At 37.3% G+C, this 24,417-nt stretch overlaps 1 protein-coding gene and 1 long non-coding RNA gene across 4 annotated transcripts in view; one reads left to right on the forward strand and one right to left on the reverse strand.

Annotated features, from left to right (window-relative positions):
• Positions 1-24,417, forward strand: part of LOC105470865 (prolyl 3-hydroxylase 2) — a 166,037-nt gene that overhangs the window by 79,530 nt on the left and 62,090 nt on the right. The gene's annotated exons all lie outside the window — the stretch shown is intronic.
• On the reverse strand, positions 13,453-16,394 carry LOC105470864 (uncharacterized). Its single transcript, XR_011619542.1, has 3 exons — positions 16,360-16,394; positions 14,427-14,531; positions 13,453-13,474 (listed from the first exon to the last, which is right to left on the reverse strand). It is a non-coding gene; the product is annotated as an uncharacterized lncRNA (long non-coding RNA).

Raw genomic sequence — 24,417 nt, forward strand, 5'->3', positions numbered from 1 at the left:
AGTGCCTTCTTGAAGGTCACACACACATCATCATATGGAAATTAACTGGTACTATGTGTACTAGCTTTGTAGTAGCTGATATATCATAATCATAAATTAAATATTTGTTGAATGGATTGCATGCTAATCAGCTCATTTTTTGCATAGAGTTCATAACGGAAATGTATCCAGTGTATCTGCTATTCCAATAACTTTCCACAGGCAATAATGCAGTTTCTCTTAAGTCAGGGATACTTTGTGTGAAACCAAGAGATCAGAAGATGTAAATGACTTAAGACAAATATTATCACCATTCCTGGAAAAACACTACTGTCTGTGTTTGTGATGGTGAACATAAAAGCATTGTCTTCATTAGGTGATGAATATGAACATTTTTAGTCATCTATCTGGTGCCCTTAGATAACCAGTCAGATCAGATTCCATGTTTTTATGAAAAGATGGTGCTCTCGTGTCTTGCCTCTAATGGAACAAGCTGCTTTTCCAAAGTTATTCTGCAGGTGGTGGATTCAGTAACCATTAGTTGGCATTCTCCCTTACAAGCCTCAGGTAATCCTGTGTACACACCAGGTTTATGGACCAGATGAGTAACACAATGGTTTATAGACCCAATAAAAACTGTTTAAATATCTGGTAGTGCTTTACAAATATCTCCATCCCAGATTTTGCGAATCTCCCCTGGAATCTATGCAGCCAAATGTGCAGTTGCTCTGGAACTGATGGTCGCCTGATATCATTAAAGTGTAAGACCGGTTTTTGTGTGTGTGTGTGATACCAATTACTAAGGACATACACATCTTGAATTATTACATAAAAAGGATTAAAAGGCTAAATATCTATTTAAGAAATATCTAATGCAACTATAGTCGCTGTTCTCACTTCTCCATAGTCCTGTGAGTTTTTGTTCGTTCTTTATTCTTAGAGTATAAAGTGATCATTTTAGGAATGAATATCGTAGAAAGTAAATACAGGGAACAGAGAGCTTAATGCATTCGTTATTCATTCCTTTCCATCAATACTCTGAACACCTACAGAGTGTTCTAGGCTCACTGGGGAAACAAGAATCAATAAATCTAATTTTCTCCCCTTACTGACCTCATGATCAGTAGAACATCAGCCCAAATAATCTCATATTGATTCCTCCTTCCTGTGAGTCCTCATGCATTCTGGAAGCCTTTGGAGGGATTTACCGTAGTCCATATTACTTTAGAGTTTATGGGCATTTCTTTTATGCTCCTTGGTAGATATTGAATGCCTGGAAGGCAAAGACTTTGTTTTGCCTACCTTTATATCCCTGGTTCCCAGTGTAGTGGGTACTCCATGCTATGTGCTTAACACATGTTTTTAAATAAAAGGTTCAATGGTTTTGTCATTAACAATATATAAGACTCTTAGCCAGTAATTTTGTATCTTTGGGGCCTGTTTCCTCCTCTATGAAGATAACACCTGTTATATTTCATGAAGCTATTATATCAGAATTAGATGCATTAAATTTTGCAAACTGAGAAGCAAAGCATTGTACCAAGGTACAGACTTATTCTTATTAAAATTGAGTATGTGCTTTCATTTAAACTTGAGTTGCCATTTAACTATGGCTGGTAGTTATGTCTGGGGGATTCTGTGGGATGTTACTATTAGTGGAGAACTCAGCAATCATATGCTTCCTAAAATTTTCTTCCTTATAGGGCTCTATTCTTTTTTTTTTTTTTTTTTGAGATGGAGTTTCGCTTTTGTTGTCCAGGCTGGAGTGCAATGGTGTGATCTCGGCTCACCGCAACCTCTGCCTCCCGGGTTCAAGCGATTCTCCTGCCTCAACTTCCCAAGTAGCTGGGATGACAGGCATACACCACCTCACCTGGCTAATTTTGTATTTTTAGTAGAGACAGGGTTTCTCCATGTTGGTCAGGCTGGTCTTGAACTCCCAACCTCAGGTGATTCACCCACCTTGGCCTCCCAAAGTGCTGGGATTACAGGCATGAACCACCGCACCCGGCCACAGTCCTCAGTTCTTAAACACAGAATTAAAGAGTAGGATTTCATGAAGCTTACTAACTCCAGTTTATTCTTTAAAACTTTTAACCTCTGCCTTGTCCATAAATGTGAATGACTGTGGCGTATGGTTTCATTCAGTGTATGATAAATATTGTATGTACTTTAGGAAGGAAACTATAAGGTATATTTCTGGCTTGTCTTGAGGATGAAATAAATGGCCTCTGCAGTCATTTCCATCTCTGGCTTCAGTGATTAATGCATCCTAGAGGACCAACTTGCTTTTAGCTATAAGGCCAGTTTTTATCCTTATTTCATCCCTGGAGCGTTAGGCAGAAAGGGAACTGAAAAGTCATCAGCTTTTATTTTATGTGACTTTTTTCTACTCCTGGTTGGGTTTCACTTTTCTCTTTTTCATCCTGCTGTTAGTTCTTGTTGATATCTAGGTTTTTAATCTAGGAGGACACCTGGGGTGATTGAGATAATGCGGGGGTGTATCTGGTGTTTGGAGGAAGACTATATACTCGGGAGGCTGAGAGGCCACAGCACTTCTAGTGCCAAAAGTTCTGTTTATCTCATCATGTTACTCACTCAGAGTCTCCAGGAAGCTTGCAGCCAATCAGGTTTCCTTGTTTGTGACAGATTTTTTTTTTTTTTTTTTTTTAAGGTATTCTTGCTCTGTGCCCCAGGCTGGAGTGCAGTGGCTCAATCTCGGCTAGGCTCACGACAGATCTGACTTGCAGTGTGTTAGGCAAAGTAGATGAGCATTTTGTGAAACAGTATGAGTGGAAATCAAAAGTAATTTTATCTAATTTTCTTTTGGATTTAGTTCTATCTCAATACCAACTTCTAATTCAGTTTTATTTTTGCTGATTTTCTAAAAAGATAGTTTTCATTGCCTGTGTGAATTAGCTTGTCATTAGATCTTGGAGATCTTTGAGATCAGTGGAGAATTTTCAACTTAGGCAGGAGAGTGGCTTTGTTACAAAAATAAATGTTGGTAATGGCTTATCGATATTATTATTTGAACCCATGTGTGATGCTTCCATTGCTATAGAAATATTCTGTTGTCTCATTTTAAAGAAACTATTACTTTACTTAACAAATATTGAGTGTCTGCAATATGTGACATAAAGGAGATGCAAAAAATATTTTAGACACAATATCCATAGTTAAATTGCTTATAAGTTGACTTTATTAAAATGTCTTACCATATAAGCATTAACATTCATATCTCAAATTACTAATAGGTGTCAGTAATTTTAAATGATCTTTAAAGTCATGCCGATCAGTAATTGTATAAAGAAAATAGAATCATGCTAATCAGGTGAATAGATGTGACAGATTGAGGTGTTGACATCAAGCATCTTTCTGGGGCAAAATCTAGAACTTATACTAGATTCTGAAAGTAATGATCCAGTAATGTTAAGAATCACTGGCTGGGTGCTGTGGCTCACGCCTGTAATCCCAGCACTTTGAGAGGCCAAGGCAGGCGGATCATGAGGTCAGGAGATCGAGACCATCCTGGTGAACATGGTGAAACCCCGTCTCTACTAAAAAAAAAAATACAAAAAAATTAGCCGGGCATGGTGGTGGGCACCTGTAGCCCCAGCTACTTGGGAGGCTGAGGCAGGAGAATGGTGTGAACCTGGGAGGCGGAGCTTGCAGTGAGCCGAGAATGCACCACTGCACTCCAGCCTGGGCGACAGAGCAAGACTCCATCTCAAAAAAAAAAAAAAAATCATTAATATAGATTTCTACTTATAATTTGCTTCTTCTTTTAGGGAAGGCAGTGTCAGAATTCTAGAGTTAAGTTGAAAAGGCATAAATTATGCACCTCAATGCTCTCCTTTCCAGCTGTATGATCTCAAGTTATCCAACCACAATGTTGTTTTTATGTATGAAATGGGCAGATAATCCCTTCACTCCTAAGTGTCAAATGAGATGAGCTACATGATTGGCCAGAATAAACTACAAAATATTTGCAGACACAAAGATTATTACTATTGTTTGGGCTTCTGCATCTGCCAATCCATGATACTTTGTTGTTGTTGTTAGTTGAAAATTTTATTCTATTACCAAGTAAATATATATACATATATTTTATCTTTCCAACGTTGCCAACATAGTTTCTCAAAGAATGATGATTCAGTTTTTCCATGCCTTTGGAGGCCTTTGTTGTTAAATAAATCATTGTAAGTATCTAATGTACCATGGCTGCTGCCTGGTTTACATCACAGTGGAGGAGGGAGGAGGGATCATCGCTCAAGGGCAGAGCAGAGGATGTCCCTGGTCTTTGTCAGATTCTACAGAGGGAACTTTGGGGAACTAATTCTGTTTCCTTATAATTGAAGTCAAAGGTAGACTCAGTGAGTGAGATTGAGGAAGAAATGGAAAAGTGGAAATGAATGTGATTTGACATTAGATTATGAGTTTTAATTTCTGTCTTGCCATCATGCAATCTTAAGCAAGTCATAATTCCTTTAAGACCGAATGTTAATTGTTTTAAAATGAAGAGTTTAAAGAATAATCTCACAAGATTATGTTAAGCATGAAATTATCATATCTGTGGGATGAAACTTGTTGACTATAAAGTGATATACCAGTTTAGATGTTATTAATTATTAAGGCATAGTCATTTGCACAAAATTCTAAGGTGCAAAATAATTTGATCACTCCCTTGGTCTTCCTTTTGATGGGTTTTCAATACTGTTGTATTTATTCAAACATGTATGTAGTCCATATGCATGATTTACTGTTCCTTTGGAGACACAAGAAATAATGTGGAATGCATCATTAGTTAACAGCAAAATGCTCAAATTGGAAATTAGAGACTAACAGAAAAATGAGAAAGTTTGGGAGAAGAGGAAGGGTCACGTGGTTATACAAAAGAGAGACACAAATTGTGACTTCATTTTAGAAAACAACAGAAGTGGGACGGAGATGTTGGTGGCAACTGGGACTTTCAGAAGAACAAAATTCATTCTGAATATGGAAAAATGGGAAACCAAATGGTGTAGAAGTGGAGACAGTGCTTGTAATTGAACACAGTAACCGGCAGGAAATATTCATCCAACCAACAGATAGTTTCCAGGGACTCTTCCCTGCAGCTTACTGTGTAGAATTTACACTAAGTAACTTAACAATTGAGAACATAACCTGTATCTACCCTTTGTCCCGTGCCCCCACTCCAAATATTACTGCTAATTAGAAGCACATGTTGAAGGAAAAACTCTAATAAGACATTCCAGTATAAGATCTGGGTTTGCTTTAAATCCCCCAAGTAGCCTAAAGCCCAACAGAAGATATTTAGCCTTTTGCCTTTTGTTTAAATGGGGATTATTTTGAGTTATCAGTAGTGCAATACCCCCATCCTGCTGTCCTTTAGTGTAAATTAAGGCAAAGGACATAATAGTATCAATAAAAGAGCAAAAGTAAAAAATAAAACGCATAAGATTATTAATGGGTGACAGAAAATTGCTATATACATCATAGCCGGTAGATTAAAAGAGATGCCCTGAGAAATTTACTCAAGGGTTTACAAGAAGAAAAAAAAAATTAGGAATTTAAGACTGTTTAATATTTAAGAATTTAAAAATTTTAAATATCTCTTTAATAAGCTTTACATTCACATAACATTTTAATAGGGTTTTATATAGAATAACTCAATCATCAAATATATTGAGGCAGGTTGGGTGTCAGGTATCCTCTAATACTTATATTAAATAGAATGAACCAGAGAAGTTAAAATATTTTTGTAAAGTTATGCAGCAAATAATGTTAGAGCCAACATTTAAACACTGGTCTTCTGATATAAAAGCTTCTGTTTTATGAACTATTTCTAGTTGCCAAGGAAGCAATTAAAAAAAAAAAAAAAGAAGAAAAAAAAAGCCATTTGGGAGCAGGCGCGGTGGCTCACGCGAGTAATCTCAGCACTTTGGGATGCCGAGGCAAGCGGATCACTTGAAGTCAAGAGTGTGAGATCAGCCAGACCAATACGGTGAAACCCTGTCTCTAATAATAATACAAAAATTAGCCGGGCATAGTGGCGCATGCCTGTAATCTCAGCGACTCAGGAGGCTGAGGCAGGAGAATCACTTGAACCCGGGAGGCAGAGGTTGCAGTGAGCCGAGATCACACCACTGCACTCCAGCCTGGGCAAGAGTGAGAGGCTGTCGCAAAAAAAAAAAAAAAAAAAAAAAAAATCAGATATTTTTAAATATTTGAAATTATTTAATGTAATTTAAATAAACATACAGCAAAATTCCCATTTTTGATGTATAGATCTATTCCTATCAACAAATTCAGAGTAATGTTGACCACCACACAGAAACTAAGATACAGAGCAGTTACGTCACCACCCAAAATTCCCTCATGCAGTCCTTTTATAATCAACCCCTCCCTCCTGCCCAATCTGTGACAACCATGTTTTCTTTCTTCCTCAAGTTTTGCCTGTTGCGAGAGTCTATTAATGGGATCAAATAGTATGAAACATTTTATTTCTGGCTTCTTTCTGTTTTCAAATATTTTATATGGGTGACCGAAATCACATGGAAAGTATGTGATTATTTTCCTATGTTTTTTACATATCTGAAACTGTGCAATACTGCACAAATTTCTGAATTCTTGTGTTTATTGTGAAACTCAATGTCCAAATTCTGAGACAAATTGTTGTCAAATTCTGCCGCTTAAAGATTATGCCTAATATGCCTAGAGAAAGTACTACCACCAAAAGTGCAAGTCTAGCTGTCATGTTTTTTAGGTGTCTCTCTCATTACTAAATCTGACTTTTGACTGAGTTTATGAGGAATAATTATTGACATGTGATTATTTCACCTATCCCTTTATCTAGTCCTTTGGACAGGATTATTTATAAAAGGGGTCTATGCAAATTTTTAGGTATCTTTACATCATGTTGAGTCTTATCTTGCCCCAATAACTACTTTAAATCTTTTTTTATACCACTGTGTTCTGTCTGAATATTGTTTACGAAAGTATTCTGTAATGTGAGCTTGAAATTGTAGCAAAACCCATGTTAGGAACGTAAATATCTAAAGGCAGAAAAGATAAGCTTCCCCAGTTGCCAAAAAAACCATTGTATGCAAATTTATGTTTATTAAATATTTGGTGACCAAATAACAAAATTGTTGAAAAGAGGAGATTGTCTTCACCCTGGGCAATAGGATGTGAATATCATTCACTTTTGGTTGGAAAAATAAACAACAACATGGGATTTTAGGATAGGAGGTCTTCAGCAGTCTCTTGAAAATAGCTTAAATCATGGGGATTAAAAGGCAGCAAAACCAGGTACAGATCACTTGATAAGAATAGTTACTACTTTTGGGACTTTTACAGCCAAGTTGACAGAACCAGCCACATCCAAATGGAATGAAAGTGCTATGGTTTGCAAATGAAGACTGAAATGCTACGGCCAAACAATACAGAATGGATCCTGAGCCCATAAAGCAATAGACATGTACTAAACATGAGGTTAGTGAAAGAAAAAAATCATAAGTTTTCTTTTTGCAGTCATAAATGACAAAAATATTTAAAAATGATAGATAATTTTCTCTCAAGGAGTATGAGAAAAGTACCCAGTTGGTTCTACATATTTTATTTTCTTTCACAGATTTCTCTCTATATTTTTCTAAATTTCCAAAATTAATTCTAATAAAGGTGTATATTCTGGTTATTTTGAAAAGAGAAAACACCACAATATTACTAATTCAGTTAAATCAGGAGTCCAAAACCCTCCAGGCCACGGAGCAGTACAAGTCCGTGGCCCATTAGGAACTGGGCCACACAACAGGAGGTGAGCGGCAGGTGAGCAAGCGACTGTGTTTACAGCTGCTCTCCATCGCCTGCCTTACTGCCTGAGCTCCGCCTCCTGTCAGATCAGCAGTGGCATTAGATTCTTATAGGAGCACAAGCCCTGTTGAGAACTTTGCATGCGGGGGATCTAGGTTCCGCGCTCGTTATGAGATCTAATGCCTGAGGATCTGTCACTGTCTCCCATCACCCCCAGATAGGACCGTCCAGTTTCAGAAAACAAGCTCAGGGCTCCCACTGATTCTACATTATGGTGAGTTGTATAATTATTTTATTATATATTATAATAATAGAAATAAAGTGCACAATAAATGTAATCCACTTGAATCATTCCCAAACCATCCCCCTACTCCACCCCCTCACAATCCCCACCATAGTGCGTGGAAAAATTGTCTTCCATGAAACCCTGGCACCAAAAAGGTTGGAGACCGCTGAGTTAAATCACACCTACAAAAAAAGCCAAAACTTGAACACTCCATCTTGGTGACTCCGTTGTAGGGTGATAATTTAATTTTATTGTAGACAAAGTTTCTAAGAGAAAATAATAAAGCTTCAAATTCTAATCTTACAAATCCAAAGCTCTAAATGTACCCATAAATGTTCTCATGTGTTTTGAGTCTGTGTCCAAAGTTTACCTTCATGTGTTGTGAGCCAACCTGCTTGCTTACATTTCCTCTTCTCCTCTCCTTCCTATCCTTTTCCTCTTTCTCATCCTTCTCTTCCTCCTTTTTGTGATGTTACCAAAACTTTAACCCTGAATTTTTACTCTGAATTTCTTGAGACTAAATCACAGAAATTGTGGAACTGAAATCTTCACATGTTGATTTAGGACATGGAATTTAGAAAATATTCAGGCTCCTAAGGCAATTCATATAGTAAATTTTATACGTGAATGAATGAATCAGCATTTTGACAACACACCTATAGAAATATAGTGCTTTGAAAAAAAAAATTTGTTGAAAATAAACAATGTAGACCAGGCACTGCTACCATAAACATTTCTAGAATTGTAGAGATAACAAATAATTTTTAAAAATCCACTTCAGAATAGGATGTGGAAGGAAGCACACCTTTCATCACACTGGACATGCTTTTCTGGAGTTTCAGCTCATGCCAGCTAAATGCCTTGTTATTCCCATAAGACAGGGATCTTGTCTCAATCATTCTTGCATTATGAGGTAGAGCAGTAGGTCTAGCACTTAGTAGGCACTTGTTGAATGTTTTGGAATAAACTAAAAAATGATAAAGCCCATCTTGGGTCCCACATTGCCCTTAATTGTTGTCTTTTTCGTCTCCTCTACTCTGTGCCACTTTCTTGTTCTATACTTGTCTTACATGACTTTGGTACATTGAGTTCTGATCAATTATTTCTAGCTGAGTCATTTGAAATATGTATGTCCCAAATCTTAGCTTAAATTTTAAATTTTTGTTACCATTCTGCATTTTTTTCTTTGCAAATTTATCTGATTGTATCTATTAGACTTCTGGTGATTTTCTTTAAAAGTTAGAAAAGATCAGGCCGGGCATGGTGGCTCACACCTGTACTCCCAGCACTTTGGGAGGCTGAGGCGGGCGGATCACCTGAGGTCCAGAGTTCGAGACCAGCCTGACCAACATGGAGAAACACCATCTCTACTAAAAAATACAAAATTATCGGGCGTGGTGGCGCATGCCTGTAATCCCAGCTACTCCAGAGGCTGAGGCAGGAGAATAGCTTGAACCCAGGATTCGGAGGTTGCTGTGAGCCGAGATCATGCCATTGCACTCCAGCCTGGGCAACAAGAGCGAAACTCCATCTCAAAAAAAAAAAAAAAAAGGTTAGAAAAGATCTTTGTATATTAAGATATTAACAGAAATTACATTTTTTTTGTTGTTGTTTTTTGACATGGAGTCTCACTTTGTCACAGAGGCTGGAGTGCAGTGGTGTGATCTTGGCTCACCATAGCCTTCGCCTCCCAGGTTCCAGTGATTCTCCTGCCTCAGCCTCCTAAGTAGCTGGGATTACAGGCGCCTGCCACCATGCCTGGCTGGTTTTTGTATTTTTAGTAGAGACAGGGTTTCACCATGTTGGCCAGAATGGTCTCAAACTCCTGACCTCAGGTGATTAGCCTATCTTGACCTCCAAAAGTGCTGGGATTACAGGCATGGGACACAGCTCCTGGCTTACACTTCTTTAAAAATATTTTTTCTAACATGATAATGTAATTTTATGTACACAAGGGTTTATTTTGGTTTTATTTTTCTTCATTTCATGTATATGCATGTTGAATGACATTTTTTGGTTGTTTCTTCCATCACTTTTAAACATGAGAAATCCTTTCATCTATAAATTAGAAATATCTGCATATCTTTTAGTCTTGTTGTTTTATGTTTATTTTAGAGAATTTAGTATTTTAATTCATTTGTAGTTTATTGTATTGTGCTGTCTTTCATCACTTCTCAGCATAGGAAATACATCCTTACCTAAGTGTTAGAAATATTCACATGTATTTTATTCCAGCTTTTAAAAAAAATATACAACTTGAAAAAGCATTCACTATGAATTATAGTACATACTCTTAACACATCTGTAGTTTATTTTTAGCGGGATATGAGGCTAAGATCAAACTGATGTTTTCCAAATGATCAACCAATTTTTCTAACATCATTTATTGATTTTATGTAATATTCTCATTAATTGACATAATCTCAGTTTTCCTTTATTAAGTTCCTTTATAGTCTAAGATCTCTTTGGGGGCTCATTTGTTCCACTGATTGTTTTCTCCAATTTTCTTTCACTAACAGGTTATTTTAGTTATTGTAACTTTTTTATAGCATGTTTACTTTCATTACTTTTAATTTTCAAAATTTTACCTCTTCCGTTTTGCCTTTTCATCTTTCCATTCAAACATGATAAATCATTTTGCCAACTTCCAATACAATGTCATTGTTTTTATTATTTATTGAATTAATTGCTTATTTATTTGAGACAGGGTCTCACTCTGTTGCCCAGGCTGGAGTGAAGTGGCACAATTACAGCTCACTGTAGCCTTGACCTCCCTGGACTCAGGTGATTCTCCCACCTCAGCCTCCAGATTAGCTGGGGCTATAGGTGCATGCCACCACGCCTAGCTAATTTTTGCATTTTTTGTAGACAAGAGGTTTCACCGTGTTTCCCAGACTCATCTTGAACTCCTCGGCTCACGCCATCTGCCAGCCTCAGCCTCCCAGACTGCTGGAATTATAGGCATTTGCCAGCACCCCAGCCAAAATCTCATTGTTTTTCTAATATTTTAATTTTTCATATCTCAGTGAAATTTTATATTTTTTCATGTAGCTATCACACGTTGCTTATAAAGATCATGTGTTCAGGTTTTGTATATGGAATATATAGATATTATATTTTCTCATATATTTAAATTTGGTTTTAAAGGAATATAGAGAAGCTAAACATTTTATGTAATTATATATTTTTATACAGCTATTTAACTGAACTCTTACTAAGTTTAATAGTTCAGCAAATTATCTTTTTTTTATTTTTTTTTTTGTTGAGACAGAGTTTAACGCTTGTTGCCAAGGCTGGAGTGCAGTGGCAGGATCTCAGCTCACTGCAACCTCTGCCTCCCGGATTCAAGTAATTCTCTTGCCTCAGTCTCCCAAGTAGCTCGGATTACAGGCGCCCGCCACCAGGCCCTTCTAATTTTTTGTATTTTTAGTAGAGATGGGGATTCATCATGTTGGCCAGGCTGGTCTCAAACTCCTGACCTCAAGTGATCCACACACCTTGGTCTCCCAAAATGCTGGGCTTACAGGTGTGAGCCGCCGTGCCTGGCTAGCAAATTATCTTTGTTTCTTCAAATAATGATACATTTTGTCTTCTACTTTTCCATAATTTTTTGACATCTTGTTTATTGGTCAGAATTTCTACAACAGGGTTAAATAACAATGTGGATAAATATTTCTCTAATATTTAATTATTAAGCATGATTTTTTTTGAGTCAGAAATTATATTAAATGCATTGGTCAGATACTTTAACTAAAAAAGCAAAAAAAAAAAAAAAAAAAAGGAAAGTCACCAATTTCCTTTTGCCTATTGACATTTCTAGAGGATTATGAGTTGTGACAGCCCGAAACTTGGCATGTGAATGTGAACAGTTCTCACCAAATGAAATTGTCAAGTTGATGATATTTAAGAATAGATATGGGTAACAGTATGGTGACTTTTAAAACTCCCCAGATTTCTCTGATTTCTTAAAATCTTCTTTGTAATTACCAGCATGAGACTGAGATTAAATAAGAATCTCACCTTTGGTATAAACACTTCATGGTGGATTGAATCAATGGTTCTCAGCTGCTTGGATAATCAGCTTCTATTCAGATATTGAGAGCTCCAAACTCACAATGAACACTTAATAAATACTAACCACCCCCACTCGAACTCTTAAGAGATATTCAAATATTGTCTTAAGAAACTCAGGCCGGAACCCTAGGATTTGGCAAGAACCAGAGAAACATTTTCTTTAAGTCATGTAAATGACTTTTTGAGTTAGTAGTAAGTTCAGGGTTTCTACCTCTACCTCAGTTTCCTGGAAATTTCTCCCTGGCTTCCCTCACACTCCTCTCCCTAGACTGTGTAGCCCGAGTACAAACATACCATCCTTTTCTTCTCTCATATCAGTCAGCAGAGGTATGTTTGGGGCTTTTAAGGAGTGAACTTTCTGAGGAGACTCAGAGAAAATTCAAATAATTATTAAAATAATAAAATCATTGTATAACATAGAATGTCTCCATTCTAAGAAGCACAGAATTTTAATTAATTCTGACAGCATTCAATGAATGACAAATCCTATGCAAGGCACTATGAAGATTAAACCATGGCACTTGTGGTCAAAAAGATCATTGGTCTAAGTTGTGGCTTCTGATCTGTGGCTACTGAGAGAGCCTCTCAAGCATGGAACTATTTGACAAGTTCCCCTCTGATTGTGTGTCAACAAAAAAGATAGAGGATGTCAGGTCTCCAGAGTTTGGCTGGGATACCTCTTGAAACACGTTTCTCTGTTTCTTCCGGTCCCCACATTCACTAAGCCTCTAAACCTGAGTGCAAGAGTAGGGCTTGAGGGGAATATCAATAATGTGTGTTTTCTCTTCACTATGCTGGATGAGAGGCCAGCCTAAAAAGTATTCCCCCGTTGAGAACGGCTTTGCTATTTCTCTTGCTAAACACAGTAATTTTTTCCTTTAAAAGTGGGAGTAACATTATGATGTGTCTCTTATTGGGCATAGAACTGTGAAATTTTGCTTCCATATCATGGAAATTGTGAGAGTTATCAATCATTCTTCTGGAAATGTGTGGAAATAGAGGGAACTTATTGACAGGAATAGAAAAGCACCTTAAAAGGCCGAGGAATAGAGAGCAGAGGGCTGAAGACACCATATGAGCAGAGGAGGCAGTGGAAGCCTGATTTTTTTTTTTTTTTGAGGTGGAGTCTTGCTCTGTCGCCCAGGCTGAAGTGCAGTGGCGCGCTCACTGCAATCTCCATCTTCCGGGTTCAAGTGCCCGGTCTTACAATGTATTCTGTGAAGCCAGAGAGGAGGCAAATGCCCAGACCCAGCACAAAGGACCTCCTGTGCACAAAACACATGCACCAGCACTGGGTGGGAAGAGCAGCAGAGGGAAATCCTGAGCAGTGAATGATGATAGAAAATAATATTTTATGAATGCATTACCCACTTAAGAGTCACTAAACACTAAATGTTAACAGTAGCTATAGGTTGGTGCAAAAGTAATTGCGCTTTTTACCATTGCTTAAAAAAAAAAATGGTAAAAACCACAATTACTTTTGCACCAACCTGTATCTAAATATGTACTTAATTTTAGTGAAAATACAACAAATATGTACCAGCACTTTTATAGTTCAATGAATCCCTCTTTCTCTATAACTTCATGTTTCTTTTATAAGGTCATAATTCCTCAGAGTTTATTTTATTCCAGTACTTTTCAGGGACCCAACCACTGTCCCTCACATGGGTTAAGAATGGGTTACTGTATTTTCCACAGTGGTGGAATTAGCTGGCTGTGAAACCCTTTTCTTGCCCTTGTGGATAGAACACGGAGGTAAAATGCCACAAGATGTGTTTACATCGTCTTTGCTTCATAGTATAGTATTATCTGTTGGGTGCTTTCTCTCTCACGAGCTAAGTGGCGGAGATTTAGTTAGGTATCATAGTTTAAAATTACAGGCCTCAGAGCCAAACTGCCTGTGTTTGCATTACATTTTCTGTTATTTCCAACGCATTTGTTTGGTGACGTTAGTTGTACTTCTCAGTGCCTCAGTTTTGTCATATGTAAATGAGAATGATAGTAGTACCTACCTTATAAAATTGTTAGGTGTATTAAATGAGTGAATGTTTTAAATTGTTATGTGTATTAAATGAGTGAAATCACCTAAAACGGTGCTTGGCTTGTATTATAGATGGCAGCTATGTTTTAAATAAAATGTAAATATTTTCTCCTAGCTTATCCCTTTTCATTTTATAGCTTCATACACCCAGCAAATATTCATTGAGTTTTGATAAATACTACACATTTCACGGATTAAGAAACCAGACCTGGATATTAGAACAACTAATACCTGTATGATATGTTCAGTGTATGAAGCACTTCTTATTTTAGTTTAATCTTTATGTTACCAGAAAGGGGTCTGAATCCAGACCCCAAGAGAGGGTTCTCGGATCTCCTGCAAGAAAGAATTCAGGGTGAGTGCATGGAGCAAAGTGAAAGCAAGTTTATTAGGAAAGTAAAGAAATAAAAGAATGGTTACTCCATGGACAGAGTAGCCAAAGGGCTGCTGGTTGTCCATTTTATGGTTATTTCTTGATGATATGCTAAACGAGAGGTGGATTATTCATGCCTCCCCTTTTTAGACCATATAGGGTAACTTCCTGACGTTGTCACGGCATATGTAAACTGTCCTGGCGCTGGTGGGAGTGTAGCAGTGAGGACGACCAGAGGTCACTCTCAGTGCCATCTTGGTTTTGGTGGGTTTTAGCTGACTTTTTTACTGCAAGCTGTTTTATCAGCAAGGTCTTTATGACCTGTATCTTGTGCTGATTTTGTCTCATCCTGTGACTTAGAATGCCTAACCATCTGGGAATGCAGCCCAGTACGCCTCAGGCTCATTTTACCTAGCCATTACTCAAGATGGAGTTGCTGTGGTTCAAACGTCTCTGACACAACAATACTATGAGAAAGAGATTACAGGAATTCCCCACAATTTGACTTTTAAGTAAACAGGCTAAAAGAAAGGGATGAATTTATTCAAGTTCACACCTATCATGTAAAAACTGAGACAAAATTCTGTTAAATTTCATTTAAAAAAATGAAATGCTGCAAGTTTTATAAACTGACTAACAGAGCCTCTCCAGATGAAAGAAAAATGTTTTCAGGAGCCTGAGAAATAATGGTTAATAAAAACAAAAAATCAAATCAAAATAAAGTTAGCAACTCTAAAAGGTACTTTCCCTTACTAAAGACAAATACCTATTATTTTGGTCTTCAAAAGTGTACTGTAAATTCAGTAGTACATTTCTAAAATTAGCTTTTCAAAAAAAATTTTTTTAAATACATGGTCAGGATTCCACTCTTGATTTACAGATAATTTTGATTCTTGTTGGAAGCATTGAATCTGCTAAGATTCCCAACTGAGGTTTATTATGTGTTAGTTCATTTGTAAATGAATCAGTTTTCAAAAATATCTCTTGAATTCATTTTATTTTCTTTCATTCATACTTCTATTTGACTTTTATCTATTTTGGGGCTGCAATATAAAGAGAAGAAGATATAAATGAGACATAATGATAATTGTTTTATCAAACACTTATATGCAAAGGAGAATTCTAAGTTCATAACAAATACCAATTTACATCATCCTCATCATAACTCTCACAGGTGAATACTATTATTATGTCGTCTTTTGACTTGGGGAAAATGAGGCACAGAGAGGTTAATTAGTGATCCAAGAAAACAAAGCTAGTAAATTACTAAGTTAAAATTAAAATCCAGCCAGTTTAGTTTTCGAGTATACAGTCTTGACTAACTCACCATGCTACTTATTAATGATTAAAATATTAAGAATTACAAAAGTAATTGAGGGATAAAGCAGTTTGGTTTTTTAGCCTGCAAAAGAGAAAAATAAAAGATAATAATTTTATGGACTTTTGGCTTACAAAGGATGAAAAGGTATGGTCTCTGAGGGAAATTATTTCTGGAGAAACATTATGTTAGAGGCAAAGAGAAAAAAAAAAAGTTCTACTAGTGACTGCGGTTAAAAAATTCAGATGAGGAAATGAATCATTAAGCAGGAAGCCTGCATTTTGTAGGCTTTACATATTTATAGATCTATTTTAAGAGCTAAATATGACAGCATATATCAAGAACTTGACAGAGTGCCAACTTTATAGTTCCTTTAAGAGTCTTTTTAAAAGGTTTTTTTTTTTTGTCTTTTGGTAAGTCAGTCTGTTTTTGGACTGGATTTTCCTCTGGGTATCAAGGACAAAAGTACTTACCACATTTATGGTAGTGTTAGGGTGGAGAAAGTTTTCCACTTATGACCACGTGTAGGTAAATTGAAATGACTCCAATATTAACGTTGTCTTTAAGAAAAATGTAATTCAGTGTGTTTTCTCTCACATTATTTGCTTGAAATCCTCTTTTTATCTTCTCAGTCTTTCTTTTATATTTGGGACACTAGAGTTTTCTTCTGCTAGCATTACAAGTTCACATCATGGCAGGTATGACAACCTGTAGAGATACCCAATGCAGAAAGAAGGCATCAGACACATTTACCAAGAGCTCCATCAATGCATATGAAAAAGGAAAGGAAATTCAGACTGTTGGAATCCATCTATTAAAAATTTTTTTTCTTTCATTTTCCTTTTTTTTTTTTTTTTTATTGAGACACAGAGTCACTCCGTTGCCCAGTAGCAATATCTTGGCTCACTGCAACCTTTGCCTCCCTAGTTCAAGCGATTCTCCAGTCTCAACCACATGAGTAGCTGGAATTACAGGCATGCACCCCCACGCCCCGGCTAATTTTTGTATTTTTACTAATAGTAAAGACAGGGTTTCACCGTGTTGGACACACTGGTCTCGAACTCCTGACCTCGGGAACCACCTGCCTCGATCTCCCAAAGTGCTGGGGTTACAGGTGTGAGCCACTGTGCCTGGCCAATCCATCTGTCTTAAAGAGTAAGATTTACGTGTTACATTATTTGCTAACATTTATATATTGGCTGTGTACTATGTGCACCATGTGTACTATGATAGATATTTTAAAATTCAGGAACAATTATTTATACACTTAACTTATTTCATACCAAGCAGGGCCCCTGCATTAAAAAAACTGCAGGGGTACCATGCACCATTTCCTTATTATATTTAATATTATAGTCTATCCTCTAAAGCACATATGTTTATATTTTATAGATGATGAAATGGGACCGTAACAGTTAAGTAATTCACTTTATATCTCACCAGCAATGTGTAGTGGATGCATAAAAATAAGTGATATTGATAACAGAGCTTTCTGGACATCATGTTGCCTTTGTAATACTATATAAAAACATTAGTACATTAAACCTAACATAATTAAATACAGTTGAACAAAATATACAAATATTTGGCCTTCATAGCAAATCCAAACTATGGACTTAATATTTTGGGCTTCCAAGTGTAGACTTGCACAATACTTTTAAATACTGCCAACAAATTTTACATAGATAAATAGATTCTCATTGACATGGTTAGCCTTTGTGTCCCCACCCAAAACTCCTCTTGAATTCTAATCTCCATAATCCCCACGTGTCAAGGGAGCGACCAGGTGGAGATAATTGAGTCATGGGGATAGTTTTCCCCATGCTGTTCTCCTGATAGTGAGTGAGTTCTCACAAGACCTTGTGGTTTTATAAGGGGCTCTTCCCCCTTCACTCGGCAGTTCTCCTTCCTGCCGCCTCGTAAAGAAGGTTCATTGCTTCTCCTTTGCCATCCTCCATGACTGTAAGTTTCCTGAGGCTTCTGCAGCCATGTAAACTCTGAGTCAATTCAACCTCTTTCTTTTCTAAATTACCCAGTCTTGGGCAGTTCTTTAGAGCAATATGAAAATAGAGTCATACACTCATCATCTCTATAACAATCGAATCACCTGACAGTACTTGACCTCCATTCCCAAAACGGCAATTGAGTAAGGCTATTTAATTTGTCATGAGTTTCACCATTTCTTATAGCAGACTTCTAGTGTAGTCCTTGGATCAGCAGCACCAGCTTCACCTGGGAACTTGTTAGAACTATATATATATATAATTTTTTTTTTTTTTTTTTGCTCCATATTGGACTTACTTAATCAGAAAATTTGGAGGAGGGGACCAGCAATCTGTTTTATTATGACCCTTAGGTGATTCTGAGGCATAACAAATTTGATAACCACTGCCTAATGGTTTTATAAAGTACCCACTTGGTTATTGATATTATCTGCCTGGCCTCTAAAGGCAGTTGGGGTTTTGATCTATTTAGAAACCCTCTAAATTGACAACTTTGCAAACAGAGAAATTTGTGTATGTGCATTTAACTAACAAATAATGTTTCTTTGAAGATAATATGTTAAAGAAAAGAGTATATACAAGTTTATTCTGTATAAAATACCTGAAGGAGACTTTCACTTCATTATTTATATTTCATAAAGAAACAATGGTCTTACGGAATCGTGAGAGTTACTGCATTAGTTACCATGAGTTTAGAAAAGTAAAGCCACTTTGAGCTGAACATTTTGGTCCCCTGGCTGGATCTATTTTCTCGAATGTGCACCCAACCCCTGAGGGGCTCATTTGTACCTTACTTAAACTACAAATCTACTACTTCTTAAAAGCCTTTGGTGATTTCCAGAGAGCTAAAGTCACAAATGTTATATATGTAAATTTTAAGAATTTACTGTTTATTATATGGAATATTATTTGTGAGATGCTATTTAATGTTTATTATGAGAAAAGTAAATCTATGGTAAAATTTGTTTCTCAGTTATTGGGAGAAGTCTGGTTAGATAGTAATTAGTAACCAAGATACTCTCAATATCCTTTAGAGGCTAATGTCATTACACTTTCCTAGAAGAACATTATTTTTATCAATGTATCCCTAAAATAGCGATTGGCACATGATATATATTCATTACATATTTGTTGAATGAATAGGCAATAAAGTATCATTGACAGCTTTTAAGAACTGTCCTGCTGGGCCGTAGTGTCTCAAGCCTGTAATCCCAGCACTTTGGGAGGCCGAGGCAGGTGGATCATGAGGTCAAGAGATCGAGACCATCCTGGCTAACACGGTGAAACCCCGTCTCTATTAAAAATACAAAAAATTAGCCGGGCGTGGTGGCGGGTGCCTGTAGTCCCAGCTACTCGGGAGACTGAGGCAGGAGAATGGCGTGAACCTGGGAGGCGGAACTTGCGGTGAGCCAAGGTTGTGCCACTGCACTCCAGCCTGGGCAACAGAGCCAGACTCCACCTCAAAAGAAAAAAAAAAAAAAAAAGAGAACTGTCCTGTAATGTGAGTTACATTACAGGAACACACTATCACAGAATACTGTACGTAGTTGTCTAACAAAATCCAGGATTTACAAATTTAGTACCACTGGAGTAGATCCTCAAGGTCAGAGATGCTTAGTTTTTACACACTTAGGTCACCAGTACCTAGCACTGTGCCTGGCACATGAAAGACACTCATTAAAGATTTATTGAAAAAATGAATAACTGAGAAGATGGATGGAAGGATGGATGAATGAATGGGTGGGTAGGCAGATGTACAACTAGCTGGATAGGCATCTGTTGGTATGAATATTACAAATGTGTGCAATTTAAGCCAGAAGTATGGATTTTATTTTTTAAAACTGAATGAGAAATAGTTTACATAATTTAGGGATGAAATATTTGGAGAGAAGAGAAAGTTACTTTTTTAAAAAAGGAAATTATAAAAGAAAAAATATATTTGGCTAGAATTTACGCATTATAACATTATTGAAAATCTATTTGTTACAGAACAAAAAATTGAAAAAAGGAAGACTTTAAAAACAAACTGAAATAGTTTAATAATTGAATTTTACTTTTTCAGTCTTAAGGAGATGGCAAAAAATAAACAGAGACAAAGGCAAATTATTGTTTTAATGAGCCACATTGATGCGTAAGAAAGGGAACCACATTTGTTCTTCCTGATTGTGCTTATTTCTCCACCAGAGTAAAACATCTGCATAAAGGGTGTGAAATCTCTGGAACCTCTCAAGTACTCTTTGTCGTTATATTAATTTTTCAAACCGAATTTCTGATTATTGGAAACAGTTCATGGTGGCTATTGTGTCAATATTGGTTTCCAGACGGCTGTAGTTGGGCATTATTTAGAATAAACATCTGGGGGACTGTAGCCTGGCGTAAGGCAAAGATGGTTACTTAGGGTCCTGTGGTCTGAGATTTTTCCAGTGACTTTGAAAACAGTATTTTGCCTTTTTGAGTCTCAGTTTCTCTTTTTGTAAAACTGAAGGATTTAGACTAAAGTATGCTTAAAAGTTCCTTGCAGTTCCATAGCCATCCAGCTTTTACCCCAATATTTTAACAGGGATTTTGTAGACATTGCTTTCTTTTGTTTGACATTTTTGACAGAGTCCACTCCTCCTTGGAAAAGGACTCCTTAGGAAGCCTTTCTAAAAGGCCAGTTAGGCTCCAAGCACTTCAGCAGGCTTAAAGTAATCAACGTGTGTGTAGCAGCCGCCCAGCCAGAGCATGCATAGGAAAAATCGCCACACCCTGGATGGGCTTCACCCTAGAGACCCACACTAAACTGTGACCCTATTTAACTTTGCTGTGTGTCTGGCACTGATGAGACATAGGAGGCTTTCACGAAAGGGGAAAGCTCTGACTTTTAAGATGAGACCTGGAGGTCGGGTGTATTGACCATGAAAAAGATGCTAGGAGGGAAAGCCCCTAAAGAACTCATCGTGGTTTCTTTGAAGCTACCACTGATATTAATACTACATTTGGGAATCCAGTAAGTTGCTTTAGTTTTTAAAAAAGAAGAAAAAAAACATGTTTGGATTAAGATGGAAAAGAGAAGGCAATCTTGGCTATTGAGATAATTCTTCCACTCTTTTGCAAAAGAAAATTTCTAATTCATTTTACTTTTTTTCTAAATCCTTTGACTTTTACATTAGCAAGATCACACATTTGTGTGCTAAGACTCATTCCTGATTTCATATCCAGTGCTGTTCAGATACCTGATGTAGGTTTCCTGAAACACAGTCTCTGTTTCGCCAGAAACCTGGTGTTGAATGCGTAGCCTTTCTGAAGGTGGCAGCCACCACAGATAATGGAAGAAACCTTGAACTAATTTGATAGCTTTTCACCATATTTCGGCAGTAGACCAACTATGAACCTTTCTAATTAAAGTCTTCAGGCTTGTGCCCCCGCCTGCTGGCAATGATCATGACTACTGGCAGAATTGTATTCATGTGGCAAGGTATGTTAAATTTCATTCTCATCATTATCATTGATATCCACTGAATGCCTACTCTTCTTAAGCACTTGAGATAACATGAAACATATGGCAAGTTCTTGTCATCAGGATGGAGACAAGACATACTTAAATAGAAATAACTACGGAAGCATCGATTGTGGGTTTGTGAGTATATATATATATATATATTTTTTTTAATTTCTAGGTAATGTCAGTTGGATTTTTTCCTTTTCTTCCTCACAGCAACTTCTTGAGGCAACCCAGGCTAGGATCATCATTGCTATTATGATGAATGAGGCTTTTGAAAGGAGGCGACCAATGGAGTGGCTTGCTGAAGTTTCAAAAATGAAAGGCAGACCCAGGTCATCTGTCTTCTTACTATTAAAATGTGCAAAATTAATGGTAATAGAAATGAGAATGAGCATCCAGAACTCTGTGGATATAGGGATAAAGGGACAGTCTCATGTAACAATAAATACATGTCACTGAACACGTGCTATTGAATATTTTGACAATTTTTCGGTTCTGAAAACTAAGTTTAAGCTCTCTCAGGTGTTCTGAATATGAAATTTTCATAGTGGAGTTTTGGAATGGAAAGAAAGAACTTCTTTTTTGGCATAAGAAGTGGCATGCACTCCAGGGGAAATGTGGTTAAAAATAACATCAGCATCATTAACCTCCATTGCCTGAGAGGAGTGTTGTTCCCAGACGTGGGGAGGGCCAGTCTTCTTTGGCTTCCCTCGCTTCTGTTTGTCTGACTAGCCCTTCCTTAAATGCCAAGTCAAAAAAGTGACTGCACTGAATCTTCCCAGCTATTGAAATGAATGGCAGATTTCCTGGCTTTCTCAAGGGAGGCTTTGGTCAAAGCATGTTCATACGTGTTTTGGAGAAGGATGAGTGGTATAGGATCCAGTAGTTTCTTCCTGTGTCTGCCACAGTGACACTAAGATTTCTGTATGTACCTCCATAATAGCCTGGGCCATTACTGTGTATGAAGTTTGCCGATGGCTGTATTCTAAGGAAAGATAGAAATATTTGTTCTGACCTAAAATAGTGAATAATTTAGAAAGGAGTACAAGAGCCGGGCGCAGTGGCTCACGCCTGTAATCCCAGCACTTTGGGAGGCTGAGGCAGGCAGATCACAAGGTCAGGAGATTGAGACTATCCTGGCTAACATGGTGAAAATCCGTCTCTCCTAAAAATACAAAAAATTAGTCGGGTGTGGTGGCAAGCACTGGTAGTCCCAGCTACCCGGGAGGCCAAGGCAGGAGAATGGCATGAACTTGGGAGGCAGAGTTTGCATTGAGCCGAAACCGTGCCACTGCCCTCCAGCCTGGGCGACAGAGCGAGACTCCATCTAAACAAAACAAAACAAAACAAAACAAAACAAAAAAAACAAAGAACGAAAGGAGTACAACAGTCTTAAGTGATGTGTGCATAAATATATCAACAACCACTTAGGTTCATTCCCTTTTATGCCTCTATCTAACTTAAACTGCAGCATTAAGTAGTGGAGTTAGAAAGGCACTTATTTTTTTTTTTTTTTTCCTTTTTTGAGTCAGGGTCTTGCTGTGTTGCCCAGGCTGAAGTACAGTGGCACAATCATAGCTCATTGCAACCTCAAATTCCTGGACTCAAGGAATCTTCTATCCTCAGCCTCCCAAGTAGCTAAGATTACAGGTGCTTGCCACCATGCCCAGCTAATTTTTAAATCTTTTATAGAGCCAGTGGTCTTGCTATGTTGCCCAAGCTGGTCTCAAACTGCTGGCCTCAAGCGATCCTCCCGCCTCAGCCTCCCACAGTATTGGGATTACAAGAAGGAACCACTACACCTGGCCTACTTATCTAAGCCTTGATTTTCTCATTTGTAAAAATGGGATATGAACGCCTGCTTTATAATGATGTTAAAAGGATTAAATACAATACATGCATTTTAAGTGCTTAGCAAGGTGGCACAATACATGATAACCACAATTTTGTTATTATTATGATTTTGTAGAAATGGGCATCTAGATGCAAGGGAGATTGAATTAGTGGCAAATGTGAGTGATTAGTTCATCAAGGTAGACCACAATGATGGGTGAAATAAATTAAAATCGATGTTAAAATAGAAACGATCTTTGCCAAGTAGAACAATACTTCCTTACAAAGTTTCATATAATTCTTGATCAACTGCTTGTGAAACCTTTCATAATAAGAGGATGAATTCATAAGGAACTACAGAATCAGTCACTGTGACTTCAGCCACCTGACATTTCGTGAAAAGGGTAATTTAAACACCTTTATCCATTGACGTGCTCAGATCTGTTGTAGTTGGGCTAGTATTTCTGTGTATATACAGAGACATATGTGTCTATGGCATTAGCAAGTTCTCTCTGCCACTGAAGCACTTTTCTGCCCTCTTGGGGCCAGTTTTCACCATTCCAATGTCCTGAGTAATTTGGCTTTAATCAGAAAGTCAGGATCATTCAAGTCAAAGAGAAAAACCTTTCAGGAAATAGATTATAGAGATTTTCTTGTGAATCCACAAACAAAGTGTTTCCTCCTTCTCCAAGACTAACTAACAAGGGCTGCAGCATCAGCCATACTCAGCAACTCAGCACTTGCATAATACATTGTGGCTTAGGGGTGTGGCTCAATGGCAAACACATAACTGTACTGCCGGTGGTGAATGTGCTAAAGAGAAATCCAGAGGAGAATTTCTGTTAAAATCCATTTCCCATTATATAAGCTGTCTTCAAGACTTGTTTTTGTTATTGTCAGGAGTCAAATATATTTACCATGCTGTTACTGGTTCCATATAGTCAACAGTTCATTTGCATCCGTGTGTATGCTCGTTAGCCTCTGGAGATAATACCTCTTTCTGAAAAATTTTTTGGGATGATTCCCAAACTTTTGTAACTGGGAAAGCAACAGTATTATTTTTTTCCCCTGAGAGAGCAGCTGAGGTGGCTTAAATTTATATTACTAGATAGAATTTCACGGCCCCAGTAATGGCTAATTTATGAAGAACAAAAGAAATGACATTGCTGTATGTATCATGTATCTCTGGTTCTCTGGACAAAAATCTTCAG

Source organism: Macaca nemestrina, chromosome 2 (genome assembly GCF_043159975.1).
Source record: "Macaca nemestrina isolate mMacNem1 chromosome 2, mMacNem.hap1, whole genome shotgun sequence".
Taxonomy (NCBI): Eukaryota; Metazoa; Chordata; class Mammalia; order Primates; family Cercopithecidae; genus Macaca; species Macaca nemestrina.